Source organism: Palaemon carinicauda, chromosome 6, assembly GCF_036898095.1.
Source record: "Palaemon carinicauda isolate YSFRI2023 chromosome 6, ASM3689809v2, whole genome shotgun sequence".
Lineage (NCBI taxonomy): Eukaryota > Metazoa > Arthropoda > Malacostraca > Decapoda > Palaemonidae > Palaemon > Palaemon carinicauda.
The window spans coordinates 15,900,570-15,917,933 of record NC_090730.1 but is presented as its reverse complement, the minus strand read 5'-3'; the positions used below and the strand labels follow the sequence as shown (position 1 = coordinate 15,917,933).

The 17,364-nt window shown below is 36.0% G+C and overlaps 1 protein-coding gene across 1 annotated transcript in view; it reads right to left on the bottom strand.

Moving 5' to 3' along the window:
* The window catches only part of LOC137642445 (neurogenic locus Notch protein-like), a 91,762-nt gene that overhangs the window by 61,265 nt on the left and 13,133 nt on the right, over positions 1 to 17,364 (bottom strand).

The following is a 17,364-nucleotide window of genomic DNA, read 5'->3' as shown; positions in this document are numbered from 1 at the left end:
TAACCAATCGCTATGCTACAAACTTACGACTTACGAACCACAAAAAAAAAAAAAGGCGAAAATCACTCCGAAACCTACAAGCATTTCCACACGCCATGGATGGTGATGATGATGATGATGGTAATGAAGATTCGGGGGAGGTCAAGTAACTTTCACTTGCCTTAAACTCTCGCATCTTCCCCTGGTCGACGATGCTTCTCCTCCCTTCCAGTCCCAGCCGAAACTTTCAATAAACATCGATTTGAAAGTCACGCAACGGTATTTTCCAACAATGTAAATTACTCGCTTTTGGTATCAAGTAGGCCACAGCAACAGCAACAACAACAACAACAACAAAACAATCCAGTAAATTGAATGAAATGCACGATCACTATGGCGACGGCGGTCATGCTTGAACAACCACCTATACCTTGCCTGCCACCTCCCCCCCGCCTTTACCCAACCTCCATCCAGCTTTATAACGAGAAGGACACCCACCCACTCAAAATCCTTCCCTCCCCACCCACCCACCCTACGCCCGTACCCAAATCTCGCGGCCCTCCAACCCTTGAGCAGCCTTTGTAAAACCAATGCCAGGCGACAACTCGGCTAACAATCCCGTTTATTGTTTTCATTTTTTTTAGTTAATAAGGAAGGTAAATGAAGAGTGAGAACACTTAGCTAACTAACCTTAGTATGGAATAGTTTGGAAAGTTAACTTTTAGTAAGAGCGATAAATGTGGTTTTAACCAAAATTTTATTTATATAAAGCTAAAAATCATTTTATTATGGTCTTGAAGTTAATTTAATAGAATAAATCATTTTTTTCGATTCAGGTATTTGGACCAGAAGATCCGGCACTGGGGTCTGGAAGGCCATTCAACGGCCTCTTTGCAATTAAGAGCAAGTTGCGGACTTAGAATTTATGGTTATTTCATTCATCTGAAGGGTAAGAGGAGAGGAGAGGAGGGAAGGGGGAGGGGTATTTGGATGACTGAAGTACGGGCGGGAACATGACTAGTAAAATTGGGAGGTGGGTTTCATCTTCATATATATCGCTGGAATCCCTTATTAACAGGAAATATACATATAACTTATATAAAAGCGGAGATATGCCGTCTTAATGAGTTATGTAAAATATATAAAAAATTATTTGATATGTATGGAGAGAGAGAGAGAGAGAGAGAGAGAGAGAGAGAGAGAGAGTTATTTTTTTTCAAAGTTTGAAGTTAAGGCTCTATTTTAAATTTAAATCTCCTACAGATTTATATTTTTTTTTTAAAATATCTAAATGAAATACGCAGCAACACATTTATGTAAAATCCAAAATCAATTTGCAGTCACCATCTGATATAAAGCATAATGATACAAACAGAATTGATAGACAAAAACTGCGAGAGGAGCAATAAACCTGAAGTTTAAATAAGAAAACTAAACAGAGAGAGAGAGAGAGAGAGAGAGAGAGAGAGAGAGAAAATGTTTATACTCCAAGCTTGTGTTAAATCAAGTCGAAAATTATTCATTAACAAAACTAAAAACCAACTAATCGAATACAGAATTGCAAACATAACAACTCAAACGACATCGTAAAAGCCTTGCAAAGCAAGCAGCACAAGCAGAGGTCTCCATTAAGCTCAGGCAGGGAGCTACATTAACCAAAGGGGAATAAAAGCTCTCTGGCTTCCTCACACCACACACACACCCCAACCCCCATTTTTGCCTTCGCAAAGGCATCTGATAAGAGCGATTTCTGTCGCAACGCTCCATACCTGACACTACGCAGAGCTGTGCCCGTGTCGCACGACCCAAGGCCCCACCCTTGATAACCCCTCCCCCACACACACATACCACTGATAAGCTTAAGTTCCATTGGCTGTAATCAAGTTTATGGGCAAAGAAAAATATTTTGAGGGGAATACCATTTTATTTAACATGTTTTCCTTTTGATGGATAAACATTCATGACTAGCTACGATTTTGAGTTACCAGAAATAAAATTATAATTGCGAAAATAATGAAAGGATTAAAACAAAACACTGCACTAGAGAGAGAGAGAGAGAGAGAGAGAGAGAGAGAGAGAATACATATAATTATATATAGGTTTGCCCTATTGTTGCAATGCTAAACAAGACAAATGGCTTAAGGCGAAGTGCAGCCAAAGGTGCCCAGCGCAACACAAAGGAGAGGCACTCGCTATTGCTCCCCCCCCCCCCCCCTCCTCAGGGCCTAGCTGGGTGGGATGGACGGGGTGTGGGTAGCAGTGGCTGACCCACTTGAGATGAGAGTTGCAGAAACTCTCTTTTTTTCTTTCCTTCTTTTTTTTTTTTTGAGTGGTCGAAAGGTTCTATAATGAGTTTAGTTCATCAGACGAGTTCGCCATGGTTCACTTCCAGTGGGATCGCATTGTAATATAAAGTCCGGAAGATGGCTGTAATTTCTAACAAACTTTATGTGTTTCTTTTTTTATCATTCTTAATGAATGGGAACTTCGAATAAAGATTTCAATTTGTCATAAGTTCAGGGAATGCTCTCAAAGATTTGTTAAAGGTTTTGTAGTTTATATAATAAATATTTATTTTAATGTTATTACTCTTAAATTATTTCATTTTTCCTTGTTTCCTTTCCTCACTGGGCTATTTTCCCTGTTGGGGCAACAGGGCTTATAGCATCCTTCCTGCTCTTCCAACTAGGGTTGTACCTTAGAAAGTAATAATAATAATAAGATTAATAATAAAAATAATAATTTGAAAAATAATTCATGCAAAGAACACATTTCACTTAGCCTGTTTTTAATGAGGCTAACGCAATTTCTTCTCAAAAGTTTTATTAATAAAAACTGAAATAAATCCTCAATGGATTAATCCTTTATGTAAAATTACCTACTTGCTCTCATACACAAATAAAAACATATATATATATATATATATATATATATATATATATATATATATATATATATATATATATATAAAATATCTATTAAGAAACTTTCTTTACGGCTTCAAAACAAGTCAACAATCAGGTTATTACAAGAAGAGAATCAGGTTTTTGTTATTCTTGAAGGCGACCATGAAACGCAAACAAAAAGCTCTTAAATATATCTAAAATAAATCAAACGAAAAAGAAACCACGAAAGTGTTTGGAAATAAAGATCAACAAAACAGATATGTAAAAATAAAAAGAATATAAAAGGCAGTCAAAGCTGGAATAAAATAAAAAACAAATATTAATAGAGTGGAATAAAAAATGAAGATAAAATGACTGAGTTTTTGACTGAATAAATTTAAAACAGGATATGATTATGTTTTTTATATTAGAAACTCCACAGCAATAAGAACCTATATATAGAACTAATACAAAATCCAGTAAAAAGTATAGAAAAATTAAAATTTTACTTAAAACTAAAAGATTTATATACTTTATAATGATGTGGATTTCAAAACAAAAGTTATCGTAAATCAACGCAAGTTTCCAGCAGAAGTATATAAGAAAACACCACAATTCCCAATAACCTAGCTTCCTATAAACATGGAATTCTATAATAAACCAAAAAGAGGAAGTGAATTACCCTCGCCTAAGCAAACTTTTAAAAAATGTAACGTTGGGTGATGAGCTATTGGGGGCTGAACGGACTAGGCATTGTTCGACGCATCCTGCATGCTGGAAGTGCGACTCTGTTATTTAGTTGGGTGGAGGCACCGAGCCCGCGCGCGCTCTCCGAACGATGGTTCTTTTTTGAAAATGGGACACGCGTAGCCATTGGAGGAAATGTGCTTCCGGCGGCAATAATATCCTCGCGCTTCCAGCGCGCGCCAGACTATGTAGGACCTGTCAACCAATTTACAGCTATCGATGACTAAGCCGGTCTGTATTTTGTGGTATGTGTATCTCCATCCAAGGGAAACTAATGCAAAAGGACTGGAGGACAACTTATGAAGGGGGTCGTGCAATTGTATCTAATGGCATAGGATTGAAAACTTAATTAAATTTATTCTAATCATATTTGTATAATTTCACCACTTAGTATATCCTGTATAAACGATAAATATTTTAGGCTAACGGTAACCTAATAAATGGCAGGAATAGCATAAACCAAAATAAGCCTAGTTGCAATCCCATCAATTGATTATACTTTCCACCAAAAGACGTGTCATACCTAACAGAAAAACAGCGGGAACTTATAAATACAAAAAGATTCGAGGAAAAAAAGACTCGACGACTTCGCACAAAAAAAAATGGGAGTTTCACAACAGGACAGAAACCACCTGAACAAACGCCAACCAGAATAAACGACTGAGAACTGTAGTGGTGGGATCTCTTACTTCCGCTTAGGTAGATGTTTAAACCAGACGGGACAAAAGTGAAACTTGGCCTAAGCTATTTTCCTCTACTAAAATTATCTAGCAGGTTACTGATTTTCAAGACGCTTGCCATATTACTTTTATTGTTATATAATACCTTGGGACAGTTTCTGAGATGGGAGGCAGGCTCTCTCACTGAACAGGACGGACTATTAAAGGGTCGAATAGTCAGCTTAATGAAAGTCAGGTTTATTTTCCTAATCTTCTTTCCCACCGTTATTCCTACATAAAGGGATCGCATCAGGCATGGTTTTATAATATGGCAGAGGGTTTTTACGATCGCATAACCTTGCAATCAACAACCAGAGTTATTGGCGGTAGGTCTACCCTTTGACTAAAGAGCAAGACTTCGAGCCAGCAGCTGTCCTTTTAATTGCTTTCTACGACACACAGGACGTACAGTGATAGTATTCTTGTACCCCTACCACAGGGCACCATTATATTTTTCTTTTTTATCTAGGTTAAATCGTCATACACAATTTATTAACGATTAAAAAAGAACATTTACAGCAAATAAGTCGGAGACTATTAATGGATCACTTAAAAACCTTATCCAATTCAAACATATGTCTCTTTCAAGTACTGCAAGTAAACTGTTCCTTGTATGTCGTCAGGAACACACCAATCGTGGGAAACTTTTCTTGTTTGAGATAATACTATATCTGATTTTCTATCTAAAAACTTGAACGCTTTCAACTGACATCAAACTTGAAAAAACAAAAAGTTAAAATACTTGCTTGCAATGTTAACAAAGATAGCTGAGAACGAGAAATCTCCCTCCCTCTCTCTCTCTCTCTCTCTCTCTCTCTCTCTCTCTCTCTCTCTCTCTCTCTCTCTCTCTCTCACAAAAATATTAGGTTTTAAAGAGGAAAATAATAAAGTACTTGGGAGAATAAATGTTAGGGAAATATAGCTACAAATGTGTATGAGAGAGAGAGAGAGAGAGAGAGAGAGAGAGAGAGAGAGAGAGAGAGAGAGAGAGAGAGAGAGAGAGAGAGATTCATACAGCACACAGCTAATAGGTCTTAAAGGACCTCATTTAAAGGCAAGAAAACGCAACTCAGTTTTTTCGGTTCCAGCACCGTCAGTTTAAGAAGCAGCAATTACTCATCTTTTTCTTCACCCTGACCCTCCAGCGATGACTGGAGTTGGTGGGATCCATCTCAGGGGCAAAGAACAAAAATCATCTACCCATAAAAAACCGGTTATGTCCAGTTGCGAAGGCAAAGCAAAGCCATAAGTCACTTAATTGCAGCTTTGCTGACTTCCATTTAGACTTCCCGATTACACCTTTATTCTTCCCTTTAGGAAAATAAAAGGTATTCTTCGAGAACGGGAAAGAAGATTGCCGGTGTGTGGAATCATAAATACAAGAAGGTTATGTGGAATCATAAATACATGATTATGTGGAATCATAAATACATGATTATGTGGAATTATAAATACAAGATTATGTGAAATCATAATACAAGATTATGTGGCATCATATATACAAAAAGATTATGTGAAATCCTACATACAAGATTATGTGGAATTATATATACAAGATTATGTGGAATCATCAACACATGATTATGTGGAATTATAAATACAAGATTATGTGGAATCATAAATACAAGATTATGTGTTATCATAAATACAATACAATTATGTGAAATCTTAAATACAAGATTATGTGGAATTACAAATACAAGATTGTGTGGAATCATAAATACAAGATTAAGTGGAATCATAAATTCACATATAGATACAGTTAATAGAAAGCTGTTGACCTTTACCAAAATGAGTACAAAATCCGTTTTAAGTGCCGATTATCAAATGAAGTACAAATGAAACTCTAGTTTTAGCGAATCAGACTAAACTAAAAGGAAAAAAACGCATTATGAAATAAAAAAATATTCAATTCAGCACCAAACCTTCAATATAGCGGAGGCACCCAGACGTTGAAACCCTCTATTACCAAATGTAAATAGACAAAAATCCATTGCATATAAAAGCTTAATCGCAACGTAAATATCAACCAGTCAAGTTAACCTAAGGTTAAGTTCCTCTCAGAAAGAGAGGAGAGCGTGGGAAGACATTCGCTTGGCTCACAAAGCAGAGGAAAAAAATTTAGAGATTTTCTTAGTCAATGGGTAAGGATTTCTGGTTTCCGGGCCAGACAGGATTCTAAAATCAATAATTAGTTTAACCGGTTGGATGATGCCTTCAACTCTCGATACAGGAATTGTCTACCTTTAACAAGAAAGATGATATAAAGTGCAGTTGTTCAGATCTGAGAAATCGCAGTGACTTTGCCTTCTTCTGCAAGTTCAGACAACCTCTTTTTCTAATATATATATATATATATATATATATATATACACACGCACAAATATATACATATGTGTGTTTTCTCTTGTGACAGGTGACACCAGATTCAAAACCTTCTCTCTCTCTCATATACTGTATATATATAATATAGGTTTATATGTGTGTGTGCGCGTGTGTGTTTTCTCAGACAGGTGACACTAGATTCAAACCCCCCCTCTCTCTCTCTCATATATATACAGATATATATATGCATATATATATTTATTTAATATATATTATCTTCTGAATTAGACCTTTTTATTCCATACCCGTGAACTTGAACCGTCAAAATGACGAATAAATATTTTGATAGATATGCACAAACACGCACATACTGTAGATTTCATCCTTCCCACGCTTCCTCCTTGCCTAACCACAAGCTGGTTCGGCAATTTGTGGATGTGTGGGGTTTTCGAGCTTACCTTTTGGGGTAACCTCTCTCGTCAGGGCATGATTACGCTCTCTCCACTCTAAGCGCGACAGGAAAGGTAAATATACTTATACATACATTCATATACATTGTACATACACACACACACACACACACATATATATATATATATATATACAGAGAGAGAGAGAGAGAGAGAGAGAGAGAGAGAGAGAGATAAGCCAATTTAGATTAAGTATCTACCAATTAACCCAGCTATTCTACCAATATAATTCACGATGAAAGGAATCAAGTTAACGTGTATGATAAACATTTCAAGATCCATCTAAGCAAGTTCTTAAAAAAAAGTAATGATCAGGAATATAAAAATAATCATATTTTACTATAATCAAATTCTGTGAAAGTACTAAAGCAACGAAATACGTGTATACTAAATAGAATACAAAAAAAATATTTACAATGACAAATAAGATTTATTCCCGTATACTAATATCTCACAACTAACCAACATTGCCAATATTAAATATCAGAAAAAAGCGCTAGTTACAAAAATATCTATTACTCAACATCATTCATTGTCAATTTAACGTCTTTTTACGAGGAACAGCCAAGCAACTATATCAAAATTATTAACAACAAGTCTCTCCCACATTCTATCACTTCAACTTTCAACGGCAAAATCAGTATCGGAAAATCTAACCCTAAAATAAACAAACGAAATGATTATCAAACGTGGAAATCCTTCGATAAAATCTTTGAAGGCAAAAATTGAAAGCACTGAATGACAAGCAGGTAGGTGGAGTACACTGGGTCTCTCTCGAGGAGAGGGGAGGGGGTAGGGTCATCCTCCAATCCATAGGGACCCCCGAATAATAATAGGTCCTCTGCCCTTCCATTTTAAGCTTGACTTGGGTATAAAGAGGACAATGTGAAGACAAGGCTTGCCTTCGATTTTCCCATAAATATGAAAATCGCATATATAATATATTCGAAATATATCCTAGACTCCTTTCCAATCGGGGTCAATCCCGACTTCTAATATATATATATATATATATATATATACATATATATATATACACACATACAGTATATATATATATATATATATACATAATATATATATATACTGTACATATATGTGTATACATACACAAATATATACATATATACATAATTATAAACAAATATATATATATATATATATATATGTGTGTGTGTGTGTGTGTGTGTTGTCTTGTCATAAACCATTTCTTATGGAGACAAAAGAGAATGTTCAGATTCAAGCGAGTGGGAAAAATAAACTCTAAAAAAGACTTCGAGACTAAGAAAATATTAATAGTAAATACGAAATCAAAATCATCCACATGTTTACATATATGGGTGTCAAGAAATGAAAATAAAGACCCATGATTTTATATATTCTATCAACCCAAAAGAAATTGAATTTTAAAGAAAACTACACACGCTCGCACACACACAATCACACATGCACATATAACCATATACGTATGTACGTTCCAGCGCATGCGCGTAATTTCAAAAACTTCTAAAATTTGAAAATCATTAGTTTCCCCAAATTATTTTCATTCAAACAGTTGTGTAACCTATAAATACATCAGAAACACAGTGCACATGCTTACACACATACGTACATATAACCATATGCGTATGTTACGCTTTAGCCGATGTGCGTAATTTCAACTTCTAAAATGTGAAAAACATTGGTTTCCTCAAATTATTTTCATTCAAATAATTGTGTAACCTATAAATACATCAGAAACAAGTGCACACGCTCGCACACAAACACACGTACATATAACCACATGCGTATGTACGCTTCAGCGCATGTGCGTAACTTGCGTCCACGGTCCAAAACCACGAGGCCAAGTCCGGGCCATAACTCAGAGGAAACGTCCGGCTCTAAATAAAGCCTGGTCCGAAGCAAGCCATTATCATCCGTTATTAAAAAGCCGAAGAAGGTGCCGCCAGCCATCGCTATAAATCAAAGGGAGAGTCTGAATTCGCAGGAAAATTACATATAATACAAAAATGGTTGGCGTATCAATACATATTCGAATAAGAAAGGATAATTACATAGGATTCGCCTAATTGTGATCCTACGGCATCACAGAGTCATCATTGCTTATATATCCTATTTATCAAATACTGTTTTCAGATATATGAATTAAACCTCTCCTTTTCTTTACGTTGATTTTATTCATATTAATTTTATCCATCTTCCTACTTGGTGGTCATAGGACCCATGACTTGTACTTATAATACAAAATGGTCGGCATTTCAATACTTATTAGAATGAGAAAGGATAATTACACAGGATTCACGTAATTGTGATCCTACGCCATCATTGTTTATATTTCCAATTTATCAATTACAGTTTTCAAATATTCAAATTAAACCTCTCCTTTGCTTTACGTTGTTTTTATTCAAATTCATTTTATCCATCTTCCTACGCGGTGGTCATAGACCCTTGACTTGTCCAACAATATGAACAATAATATTAGCGATGATATTGCAAAATCTTCTCCACACAAATACCACTTAAAGAGAGAGATAAGTCCCCTGAAAGGATTGGCCATTTTTCATCCATTTCGTCATCCTCTGCTGAAGGCAGTAATTTGTCAAGAGAGATTAAGGAAAAGGTGACGCATTGAATTAGCCGTAAAAAGATTCTTATCTTTTATAAGGGATAGGATGCGTCGCTATATCTCCAGGATAAAGAAATAAAAATACCATTGTAATATATATATATATATATATATATATATATATATATATATTATATATATATATATATATATATATATATATATATATAGAAGAAAGCTTTGATTAGCGTTAGTGAAATTGATATAATAATATATCTCCAAGATAAAAAATAAATAGAATAACGCTAATCAAAGCTTTTTTCTATTATATATATATATATATATATATATATATATATATATATACAGAAGAAAGCTTTGATTAGTGTTAGTGAAGTTGATATAATATATCTCCCAGATAAAGAAATAAATAGAATAAAAAATACTATCGCAAAGCATATATTAGAAGAAAGCTTCACTTAGTGGAATTCATATAATGTCTGGTAAACCACTTATCGAATCTTTTCCTTTTTAGGACGACAGACAAATGTACGACATAAGAGTAAAGGCTTCTTACTATTTCTATTCTAAATATTTTGAATATCATTATTATTAGTGTTCATTATTTAAATTAAAAAAATTTTTTTTGGGGGGTTGGATATTTAATGAAGTAAAATATTCAAATATTTCATACATTTCCGCAATAACTTCTTGGTCGGATAGAGTAGCAAGTTTTCTCTGGGGATAACACACTAGGGAGTGAAGGATAGAGTAATATATTAATCTAGTAAACATACAGCAAGACAACTTGGATTCCATATGTAGATCGAAAAAAAAATTAAAATGCTAAATAAGAATCATGAAAAAATTATTTTACATCTAAAAATACCTCGAAATTTGTAATGAAATAAAAAAATATAAACAATTTTGTAGCATACATATTAAAATCTGAAGTTAAACAAAAAAAAATCGAAAACAATGTAAAGCTCTCGAAACCTACAATAAATATCTAAGTAAAGTGCGCCTTTCTAAAACCTCAGCGGAGGGTGTCTCCACGACTCTTTTACAAAACGTGAAAATGAAACCTCTGCTTTTCGCCCAAAAGATCCCGGGGCACCGCGAAGATGGGATTGACCCCCGTTCGAAGGAGTGCGTCCTTCCCTTTTGGAAGAGAAGAAAACACCAACTGCTCACACCCTTCAATCATCCGGCGACGATCGACTCCAATGTCTGTTATTGAAGGCTGTGAAAAGGTGTTCTTCCGAGGGCAATATATCATGGCAGACGACCGATCAGATTATCTAAAATCTTTTTCAATAATGTTTCTTCAAGCTTTCTTCAAGAGTCCCACATAAGACTGCCTGTTGTCATAAGCTTATGCTTAGTGTCGTAAATAATATACATTTTGTGTATATATATATATATATATATATATATATATATATATGTTCATGTGTACCCGTGTATACATATATATACCGCATATGTATATATACAGTATATATATAGTATAAAAAGTTTATTTATATATATATATATATATATATATATATATATCCAGTAAACATCATTAGATTGTGATAACTTTCCACTAGCTAATAACTACCAGAGAGAGAGAGAGAGAGAGAGAGAGAGAGAGAGAGATCACCTCTCACCAAAGGCTTACCTAAAGTACCCAACGGGTTCTATACACCAGAAGAGAATTGACGGTTTACAAACTCCACACATACATTTTAAAGGGTTAAAGGCCGCTCATAAATGGCAGAAGCAATGGACAGTGACACTGCCCTATCAAGCAGGACAATGCCCTAGAGAATGACCATATATATACATATGTTCAGCGACCAAGACCCCTCTCCACTCAAGCTAGGACCAAGAAGGGCCAGGCAATGGTTGCTGATGACTCAGCAAATAGACATTTAGGCTATCCCAAACCCCCATCCTTAGCTCATAAGGACGGCGAGGTTGCAACGACCAAAGGAACTTTTTGAGCGGGACTCGAACCCCAATCTGGATATCACCAGTCAGGGACTTTACCACACTGGCCACCACATACTTTTTTTCTCTTTTTGCAATAGGGAAAGGTCCTCCAACATGAGAACCTTAAACCCAAAGGAATAGTAATTACGAGGATATATATGTAAGGCTCTATGACAAAGAGCCAGTGCTGTCAAAAGGTCAGCTTAATCATACCCATACAAATGCTATGGTCTTTTCGGTAGGGGTAGCTTTGTACGGTTTTGGCTGCGCATAACAGGGGGGAAAATTAAAGGGTATGAAGATATAAAAGATAGGGGTTCTAAGTGGGTAGACGGGGGTTGTCCGATCTAATGATCTGACACTTACCTGGGGCGAAATTTAATTTGGCCCAGAACAGAGCTCGTTGCCCTTTGAATAAAAAACGACAGGTAGGATATATTTGAATTTTCATATAATGAAATGAAAATTGGGTTAAGCCCATTCGCCATTTTAAATTAACATATAGAAAAAAAGTTGGGCAGAACCAATAGAGCAACAGCTCTATTTTCCCTGTTGGAGCCCCTGGGCTTATAGCATCCTGCTTTTCCAGCTAGGGTTGTAGCTTAGCAAGTAATAATAATAATAATAATAATAATAATAATAATGATAATAATAATAATAATAACAACACGAAGCGAGTAAATGACCCTTCTCCAAACACTAGAATATAACCTGGAAAATGATCCTTCAAATACTGGAATACAACCAGGAAAATTGTCCTTCAAAAACTAAAATACAACCCTGAAAATGATCTTTCAAACATTGGAATACAACCTGGAAAATTGTCTTCAAAAACTGAAATACAACAAGGAAAATGAACCTTCAAACACTAGAATACAACCTGGAAAATTGTCTTCAAAAACTGAAACACAACCAGGAAAATGAACCTTCAAACACTAGAATACAACCTGGAAAATTATCCTTCAAAAAACTGGAATACTTGGAAAAGAATCCTTCAAAAACTGGAATACCTGGAAAAGAATCCTTCAAAAACTGGAATAGAGCCTGGAAAATTGCCGTTCAAAAACTGAAGTACCTGGAAAAGAATCCTTCAAAACAAGGAATACAATATGGAAAATGATCCACCAAAAACTGAAATACAACCTGGAAAAGGATCCTTCAAAAACCGGAATACAACCTGGAAAAGTATCCTTCAAAAACAGAATATAACCTGGAAAATTGTACTTAAAAACCTGAGGTACAACCTGAAAAATGATCCTTCAAAAACTAGAATGCAACCGGTGCAATTTCCAAACGAACCTTCCTACTCAAAATTAGTATACTAATTTGCAAATACTTAAAAGAATATGCATAAAAGACCTAAAATATTAAAAGACTAATATTCCTGCGATTTCGGTATATACAGAGGGAGTCAAATTACTTAAAACCTTCCGAGATATCGCTGTAAACTAAGTAAATCAAATTTTAGGACCAGTAAATTATAGATTCAGTTGACACGTAAAATCCCAAGATATTTGTCTTCATGTTTCTGGAAAACAGCTAAAATATGAAATACTTTTAACCATTAAACATAAAATGTCTGAATCTAAATAAATAGAAAACCAAAACACTGTCACTCATCCCATAAATTTGGCTAAGAAAAATAAAAGACAATAGAAATATACCCACCTGTCAATTTAGGACAATGATTTTGAAGAAAAGCTTATTTTTTTCTAAAGGGAGCACTGACAAGGGGTGTTGCTGTCTGTACGAGTGAGTTACCGCCCTCTCTCTCTCTCTCTCTCTCTCTCTCTCTCTCTCTCTCTCTCTCAATATAGGTAACTGTGCAGCGTTTACCTTTCTAATGATGGTTAATTATCTTTGGTCGAGGGGCAAGAGCTCAGATAGCCTCAGGAGGAGGGCTTAGCATATGCAGAGGTTTAAGACCGGCTTTCTGCGCGAGTCTAAAGGTGAAGTCCTGCCAACTAAACATACAGAAAAGTGCAGCCCTACAGCATATACTCTGGTTAGGAAAGATTCTAAACCTATGCATGAGTGAAGCCCGACTATTTAAAAAAAAATAAAATAATAATCCCCGACACACACGGGTAATAACTTTATCTGCATCTGTACATGTACAGTGCACATGTATGTGAAACTTACCTAACATGTATATATGTGTGTATCCCAAATACATAAATATACTTCTGATCCCAAAAATTCAAATCACATGCACATGTGAAATAAGTCTCTCACAATTTTCAAATATCTAAACATATGATTATATGGAAACTTAATCGGCTGGTCAAAAATTTCAAATTAACAATATGCACATGAACGTAACAGCTTAATCACATGCAAAACCTACCTCAAAACAAATGTGCATGTGATAACATATTCTAAGCACATGCACTGGGGGAAGCCCAGGTCTCAAAGCATATGCACGAGTGAATGCAAACAGAAACCAGCTTCGTGAGAGACTATCTCGCAGCCCATTTCTGTACGAGCACCGAAAACGACGTTTTCAATGGTCGTGGACAGTTGTGCAATGCATCCAGGTAGAACTACATAAAAATATACAGGTTCTACAAATTATCAACAAATAAATAACGTTAATCAACTTAATATACAAATGATTATTTCCATACAAGGCCGCCTGGATCTTATATTCTGAATCAAGGCTCTGACGTAAAGCGACTGATCTGTAGATTTTTTTTTTTAACCAACCGGAACTTGAAGATTCATACTCCTAATTTCGGCTCAACATAAATTCAACGCAGGATTCAGATATCAAACTTCATTCCTATTTTAAAAATCCCAAATTGATGCACACAAGGACATCAGTAAATTAATTTCTCCAAACCCCTTTGAAAATGAAACATCAAAGTAAATAACGGTAGACACTGACTGAAATTCTTATAAATCAAAATTTAGTCATCTCGACGCAAAGACAATTCCTAGAACCTCCTTAGAGGACGAGGGTCGCCAACGCCGAGGCCAATTGCAGGAAGGCATATAGGTGTGCGTGTGTGAGTGCGTGCGTGTATGGCGTGCAAGTGGGCGGTGGTTAGAACATGGGCTGGGCCCCTTACAGAATGGGCCCGAAGCGCGTCGTGACCCGCCGATGATAAGCTGCCCGAGTGGCACTCCCCTCCCCCCTCCCCCTCATAACCCGAGGTCCGCTCTCATCCCTTCCCTCTGTGGCCCCTACCTCCCTATACTGACACCAGAGGCCACTGCCACTCCTCTGCAAGACCCCGAAACTCAAAAGTAGCCTACAACATTCAGCCATCCACAACCAGCTTTCATAGTAGGTCTTCGAGAGGAACAACATCTATATGCTAAGGCCTTCAAGAGCTGTAACAAAGGAAATTATATATGCATACATACACACAAACACACACACACACATATATATATATATATATATATATATGTATATATATGTATGTATGTATGTATGTATGTATATATGTCTATATATACACATATCTGTGTGCGTTTGTGTCCGAACACCTTTTATTCACTAAAGCAAATTAAGAGTAAATTAACTAAAATAATTTGACACATGACAATATAAAAATAATCTCCATTCGAGATCCTGGCAAAGTTAGATATAAAGAGAAAGGCCAAATAAATATTATATGAACACTTGCTACTCCACCGTATCACCGAAGCCTATCATATGTGCCACAAATAAGCAAAAAAGAAAAACAAACGACGAAAGGCCTAAAGGAAAAGAGTCACAAAGATGAAGGAAATAACACATATTGCAAAGCATAATTAACAAAACCTGACACAAACAATAAAATAAAAAAAAAATCATGTTGTATAGCATCAATTTGCTCCATTAAGAAAAATATGACAAACCCTAAGTAAAGGAAAAAAAATCTTAAACAATACTAACTAAAAAGTCTAAAACAATGCCAAAGAAACTGCAGCAAGGGCCATCCATAGCAAGGCATTGCTGGTATACAGATCTCCGGGCGAAATTACAAGACCCTACCAGCTGGTACTGAAAGTTTTTACAATCACTCCTCGCAAAACACACTCGTTGCAAATCACATCTATTCGCTTTTGCATGCGAGGTGATTTTGCTGTTGCGCAACCTTAAATGACCTGATTACGTTAAAGAAGGTAATTGAAGTTGAGAAAAATAAAGTGGGTCATATTGAGGTGATGGGATTCGAAAATATTGAATGGCAAAGGAAACTGTAGAGTTTAGCTCGCTTTTCTATACAAGTGTACGCGACTCGTCAAAAATTACTAAGTGTTTGGATTTGCACATAAACACACCCCTCTCACCAGGGTGTGACTACTTCCTTCCCTCCCTTACTCGAGGGACGGGGAAAGCTGGGTGCAACCGGAAAGAAGGTGCGTATATATATATATATATATATCCAGACACTTTCTCTTTATTATATAGGGGAGATTGCTATGAGAACCAAGTACCAAGTGTATGTTCTATAATAAAACGTTTTGAACATCGCCACTTAGAAACGAATTTTCAATGGCTAATAAGATATAAAACTTTTGCGGCCTAACTTAAGAAAAATCGTCTCCCAACAATAACCCAGAAGGACAAATATATAAATAAAACTTGAACCTTCAGCCAACGACGTTTCGAGATAACCCGCTGTGTGAAATGGCGTTTCTCAGACCTTAAGCAGAGAACAAAAGCTCGAAAAACTAGCGGCCATTGCAAAGGGAAAAAAGTGAAAAGTCGTATTTACCATTTACCACTCATTTGAGCGAAGGTCAGTCTGTATATACGAAGCCTCTTTTGAAAATGCAAATGAGGACAGATCACGCTAACAAAGATTCCAGTACAACTTTTATTGTCTCAACTTATTTGCAAATCCAGGAGGAAGGCTGGGAATTAGATGGCGAGATAAGGCGAAGGATAATATGGAGAGAAGAGGTTTGGTGGAAGAGGATGCCTTTGATAGAAGGCATTGGAGAGGTCGCATCAGGCAACCGACCCCTTAATGGAGGGATAACGGTGGGATAGAGGAATCGAGCATAAAAATGTCCTTTTCTGAACATACAAAAAAGGACGAAGAGAGGAAAGAAAAGAGGAGATAAGATGAAAATGTAAGGCGAAGTCTACACATCTGGATAAACGAGAAGACATATATATATATATATATATATATATATATATATATATATATATATGTGTGTGTGTGTGTGTGTGTGTGACGGAAACGACGAAAGAAATACATCTGTACAAAACGACTGCCCATTTCTAAAGGATACCCTTCACGCCGACTCAATCCATCAATCATCCGGTAATAAGCTCGAGCGTAACTACCGCCAATCTAATTTCCGGTGATGCAAGAAAGTCGCTGCTGCTACAAAGAATGGCGGTACAGAAAGGAATACTTCTCTCGCTGGCTGCTACAAAGAATGGCGGTACAGAAAGGAATACTTCATTCAGTGCTACATAGAATGGGGGTATATAATAATATCTCTCTCATACTGTGTATATATATATATATATATATATATAGATATATATATATATATATATATATATTTCTTTTCGATCACGCCCAGCTCTCCCCGTCACTTGGGTAGGGGGTGAGGAGTAGTCATACTCTGGTGAAAGGAGGGTGCGTGTATGCATCCCTACCCTGATTTAAATATTTAGCAGTTATTATTGACGGGTCGCATACACTAGTAGCATATCCTACTACATGAAAACTATGAAC